Below are 6,164 nucleotides of genomic sequence, written 5' to 3'. Positions count from 1 at the left end.
ACATTCAGGTGGCTAACAGACATATGAAGAAATGCTCACAATCATTAGCCATTAGAGAAATGCAAATCAAAACTACAATGAGATACCATCTCATCCAAACAAGGCTAGCATTAATCCAAAAAACACAAAATAATGAATGCTGGAGAGGTTGTGGAGAGACCAGAACACTTACACCACTGTTGGTGGGAATGTAAAATGGTAGAACCACTTTGGAAATCGATTTGGTGCTTCCTTTAAAAGCTAGAAATAGAAGTACCGTATGATCCAGCAATCCCGCTCCTTGGAATATATCCTATAGATTTAAGAGCTGGCACACGAATAGATAAGTGCACACCCATGTTCATTGCAGCACTGTTCACGATAGCGAAAAGATGGAAACGATCTAGGTGCCCATCAACTGAAGAATGGATAAATAAATTATGGTAAAATCACACGATGGAATACTACTGAATGATAAAGAACCAAGGATGAATCTGTGAAACATCTTATAATATGGAGTAATCTGGAGGGCATTATGCTGAGTGAATTTAGCCAGTCACAGAAGAACAAATATTGTATAAGACCACTATTATAAGAACTCAAGAAAAGGTTTAAACACAGAAGAAAACATTCTTTGATGCTTATGAGAGAGGGGAGGGAGGAAGAGTGTTATTCACTAACTAGATAGTAGACAAGAATTATGTTAGGTGAAGGGAAGGACAGCGCACATTACAGGTGAAGTCAGCATAACTGGACTAAACCAAAGCTAAGAATTTTCCAGAATACAACCAAACACTTGGAGGGACAGAGTAGCAGGGCAGAGGTCTAGGGACCATGATTTCAGGGGACATCTAGGTCAAGTGGCATAACAAAGTTTATTAAGAAAATGTTCTGCACTTCACTTTGGTAAGTGGTGTCTGGGGTCTTAAATGCTAGTGAGTGGCCATCTAAGATGCATCAATTGGTCCCAATCCATCTGGAGTAAAGGAGAATGGAGAACATCAAAGACACAGGAAAGTATTACCCCAAAAGACAGAAAGGGCCACATAAACCAGATACTGCTTCATCCTGAGAGCAGAAGAACTAGATGGTGCCCAGCTACCAACAATGAATGCCCTGACAGGGAACACAACAGAGAGTCCCTTATGGAGCAGGAGAAAAGTAGGGTGCATGGCCCCTGGACTCTCTGTCAACCCAGAACTAAAACAATTTCCAAGGCCAACTCTTCATACAAAGATTGGACTGGACCATGGGACATAGAATGATATTGGTGAAGAGTGTGCTTCTTAGCTCAAGCAGATAAGTGAGACTAAATGGGCAGCTTCTGTCTGGAGGTGAGATGAGAAAGCAGAAAGGGTCAGGAGCTGGTTGAATGGACTCAGGAAACCAGGGGTGGAAAGGAGGAGTGTGCTGTCACAGTATAGGGAGACCAATTAGGATCACATAACAACGTATGTATAAATTTTTGTATGAGAGACTAACTTGAATTGTAAACTTTCACTTAAAGTACAACAGTAAAAAAAATCGACTTAAAAAAAGAAAAAAAACACTTCTGTGAATTTTTGGCAAAATTCCCTGGTCAAGCAATCTGGTCCTGTCTTTTTTTCTTCTGGCGGGGGTGGGGAGGAGTATTTTTAATGACATCTTCAATCTCTTGCTATGGATCTGTTTAGATTTTCTATTTCTATTTGTGTTAGTTTAAGTAGATTGTGTGTTTCTAGTAATTTGTCCGTTTCTTCTAGGTTTTTAATTTTGTTGGAGTACAATTTTTTGTAGTCTGTTCTGATTCTCTTTATCTCATTTGAATCTGTTGTCGCTGTTTTTGTGTCTACTGAGTCTTTTTGTTTTTCTTCTTCTATGTTTTGGTGAGTAGATTTATTAAATCTTCTTTGTGGTTACCATGCGGTTTACATTTAACATCTTATATTTAAAACAGTCTGTTATAACTTGAAATTGCCTTAACTTCCTCCTCAAATGGAAAATCTACATCTACACCAATTATTCTCCCCTTTTGTTCTGATGTTGTCAATTACAACCTTTGTATCTTGGCTTCCTTGTAATCATTTTTTAAGTTTATTTTATATTGTTGTCTTCATCTGGCTGGGTATCAGGGTGATGCTGGCATGTATCTTTCCCTTAGGTTGTGGTCTGTTGTCATCAGTTTTCTATTTAAAGGGCTCTCTTTAATATTTCTTGTAGGGATGATCTGGTGGTTACAAATTCCCTTGATTTTTGCTTACCTTAGAATCCCTTAATTTCTTGTTAACCATTGTCACAGGGCAACATTTGTTGAGAAGCTATTTTGTTCTGTAAGCCTTCATCTTAAGAGAGAATAACAGCACAATTGGAAGAGCGTAGTCAATGTCACTGAACTGTGCATGTAGAAATTTTTGAAATGGTGTATCTTTGGCTATGTGTATTTTCACCAAAAAAAAAAAAAAAGGTTGAGAAGTTAGAGGGTTGATATGTTGTGGGATTGTTAACCAACATCATAAAACAACATGTGTACTACTGTTTCATGAGAAACTATTTGTTCTGTAAGCCTTCACCTGAAGTACAATAATAAAAAAAAAAGAATGCCTTAATTTCTTCCTCCTTTTTGAATGAGAATTTTGCTGGATATATTTCTTTGACAGTTCTTTTCTTTCAGGGCTTTGTATATGTCCTCCCATTGTCTTCTTGCCTGCATAGTTTCTCATGAGAAGTTAGGGCTTAATCTTATTTGGGCTCCTTTGTAAGTGATATTTCACTTTTCACATGCTGCTCTCAAAATTCTTTCTTTGTTTTGGATCTGGAAAGTTTGATTATGGTATGTCTTTGTGATTTTCTTGTGGAGTCTATCTTATATGGAGTTTGTTGAGCTTCTTGGATGAAAATCTTCCCATTTTTCCTGATATTTGGGAAGTTTTCTGCAATTAATTCTTCAAAAAAATTCCGTGCTTTTTTTTTTCTCTTCTTCTTCTGGGATTTCTAATATTTGTATATTATTCCTCTTGGTAGTGTCCCATATAACACATAGGCTTTCTTCTGTCTTTTTTTTTCTGTTTGTTCTTCATACCATATAATAGCAAAGGTTTTGTCCTCTTGTACTGATTCTACCTTCCATCATTTCAATTCTACTTCTGTGTCCTTCCATTGAATTGTTTATTTCTGTTATTTTGTTAAGCTACTGAATTTCTAGTACTTTTTTGTAAGAATTTATTTTAATTTGTTGTTTTGTTCTTGTATCATTTTCCTGAATTCTTCTAGTGTTTTTTCTGTGTTTTCCATGATTTGTCTGAGGAGACTTGACACTAGCTTTTTGAAGTCTTTATCTGGTAGTTCCATTATCTGTTCTTCCTCGTGGATCTTTTCTGTCCCTTTGTATTGTTTGTTTTCTTGATCGATCCTTTCCTGTCTCTTCATATGATTTGCAATTGAATACTGTCTTGAAGGTATTAAGGTCTTACTTTATATATATATATATATATATAGTAAAAACTATAAACTATATATACAATACATATATTGTATGATTGCTTGTTTTTGTTTTTTTTTTTTTTTTAATTTGTTATGTTTTTGGTTTGACTTGTCAGGAGCTTTTCTTCTTTCCTTTTTCTTTGAATTGATTCCTTTCCTTTGTCTTGTTTTGTTGTTTTGTGTTAATGGTCTTTGGTGCTGTTGATTGGGTGTGCTTTCCTCTTAGTGGTGGGCATGGCAGGCTGCACACACACGGGGTTCCTATGTCCTTAGGTGTGTATGACTTCTCTTAGAGGAATGTGCAGTGGTGCAAAAACAGGTCCTTTCCCTGATGTGAGTTGCCATGTGTTGGGTGGTCAGGATCCGTTCACAGCTCTTGAAGGATAATATGATCCCTCTGCATTGGTGTGAGCAGTTAGTGTGGCCCCTGGCGTGTCGGATGGGGTGTAGGGAGAGGCAGGTAAGTTGGGGCAATGAGGCCTGCTTGGCAGGGGAAGTGTCAGAGGGTGGGTCACAGAGTCTCGCTCAGCTGAGGAGGGGCCTGAGGGGCTGGGAGGCTCTCTTGGCTGGGGAGGGGATGGCAGGGTGGGGTGCTGAGTCCAGCTCAGCTGGGGAGGGGTTGGAGGCTGGGACACAGAGGCCTGTGCAGCTGGAGAGGGGCCTGAGGCCGCAGAGTTCTACTCAGCAGCGGAGGGGTTGGCAGAGTGGGGCACTGAGTTCCACTTGGACAGGGATGGGTCTGTGAGTAGGGTGCAGAGGCAAGCTCAGCTGTGGAGGGTCCAGAGTGCCACAGAGTTCAGCTCGGCTAGGGATGGGTAGGCATAGCAGGGCATGGACTTCTGCTCATCTAGGGAGGGGCTGGGTGGTGCGTGGAATCTCTTTTGGCCAGAAGGGGGTCTGTGGATGGGAGGGCTGAGGCTTGTGCAGCTGGAGAGGAGCCAGAGGGCAGTGCGTAGAGGATCATTTGTTGGAGAGGGGTTGTAGGGAGCATAGAGGCCTGCATGTCTGGGATGGAAGGAGGGGTGAAATGAAGCCTGACAGGTTTACACAGATGGCCCATGCCTCAGGGACGGGAGGGGGTTGGAGTGAAGCCTGTGCATGTTAACAGAGATGACCTGCACCTCTGAAAGGGGAGGGAAGTGAAGTAGAGCTCTTGTGGACAGGAGGGGAGGATGGTTTGCACAGGACCTGTTCTGGGGGGAGGCTTCTAATTATTACTCTGTGGGTTGACTTTGTGGTGGGTGTCTCCTCTCTAAATGGATGGGCACAGCTGCTGACGTGTAGTCTCTACCCTGATTCCAAGCCCTCTACCTTCTCTGCACCCACCAGAAAGTCTAGAGCTCACACCTGCCCTTTTGTACTTCCCCTTTGCTCCTCCCCAAATGTGCCCTCCCTTTTTATTCTGCCTCCTACACTTAGGCTCCAGCAATTCAGGATACCTCAGTTCTCTCTAATAGCATGTCCCTGTATTTCCCTGCCTTCAAAGGTACGCCCCTCTTGCACACTCTCTCAGGAGTGTCCCATCCCAAGACACATCCTGACCACATCGTAGTTTCTTTCATCCTAGGATAAAATCACCACAAAGTTATAGTAAAGCAAGAAGAAAGATTTTATTCAGCATATGTTGCAAGAGGTAAAAGGGGGAAACGGACAAGCATGATGCCAGAGCTACGTCTGCCTGAGTCCAATGAATGTTACAGAATCTTTAGTATATATTGACATTACAAATGGGTAAAATCATTAAAAGTTACACCTTTTCACAGATTGGCTAAAAACTGCTAAATCACCGTGACACTTCATTTGGAATCTTTTTCTTAATAATCACTGGTACAAGTTTAAGTCAGGAGGGTCTTCATTTGTCCAACATACCTTAGTATTTACTAAATGCTAATGGAAAAAGATAAGAGTAGAAAAAGAGTAGAAAATATGTGGGCCTTTTGTGCTCTAAATATTTGTTTACGTGAAACATTTCCTAAAGGATGTTTTCCAAGATTGTCTTAGCTATTGTTTTTATACCTCAGGGCCCAGCTGATGTGTCTTTTTGAGTCTTTGTGAGTCCAGCTCCAGCTAGGTCTCATTCTTTATACTCAAGGACAGGGAATAATAGCTTTAATTTTAACTCCTAAGTCACTTTCCATGGTTGTTTACATAGAAATCTCTGCCACCAGCCATGTTCTCTTTGAGGTTGCTTTCCTGGGTTCCTCACTCAGGGTTGTTGCTTTGTGCAATCCCTATCTGCAAATCTCTGTTTTCCCACTGATCTCATTCTATCTCTCCATCCAATCAATGCTCAGGCTGTTTCTTCAACTCTCCATTTGATGCTCTGGAATCCAAGGTTGTTATTTGTGTCTGTTTAACTTAGTTTCTTGAGTCTTTGTTGTAGGGGGTCGTTATGGTGCATCTAAGATTCCATCATAACTGGAAGAGTCTGGTTCTTGACTAGAGTTCTGGAAATCCTGACTCATTCTCACACTCTTTAAATGATGTCTTAAAGAAGACTGTACCCAGAAGTAACTGGAATAGTCCTTTTCAGCAGGGTTCTAACAAAGCACTATGATTTGTAAGTAATTGTAATGGCTTACAAGGAAGCATCAGAGTAAAATTAAAAACTATTTGTAGGTGACAAAACACTTTGAATAACTATGGTTAATTTATTACTGATAAATTTTCAAAAGTGCTTTCACTGCACAGCAATGTATGCACCAAATCATTGTTGAAAACAATAG

The sequence above is a fragment of the Trichechus manatus genome, unplaced genomic scaffold (assembly GCF_000243295.1).
Source record: "Trichechus manatus latirostris isolate Lorelei unplaced genomic scaffold, TriManLat1.0 scaffold00060, whole genome shotgun sequence".
Lineage (NCBI taxonomy): Eukaryota > Metazoa > Chordata > Mammalia > Sirenia > Trichechidae > Trichechus > Trichechus manatus.
Note: the sequence above shows the minus strand (reverse complement) of the source record.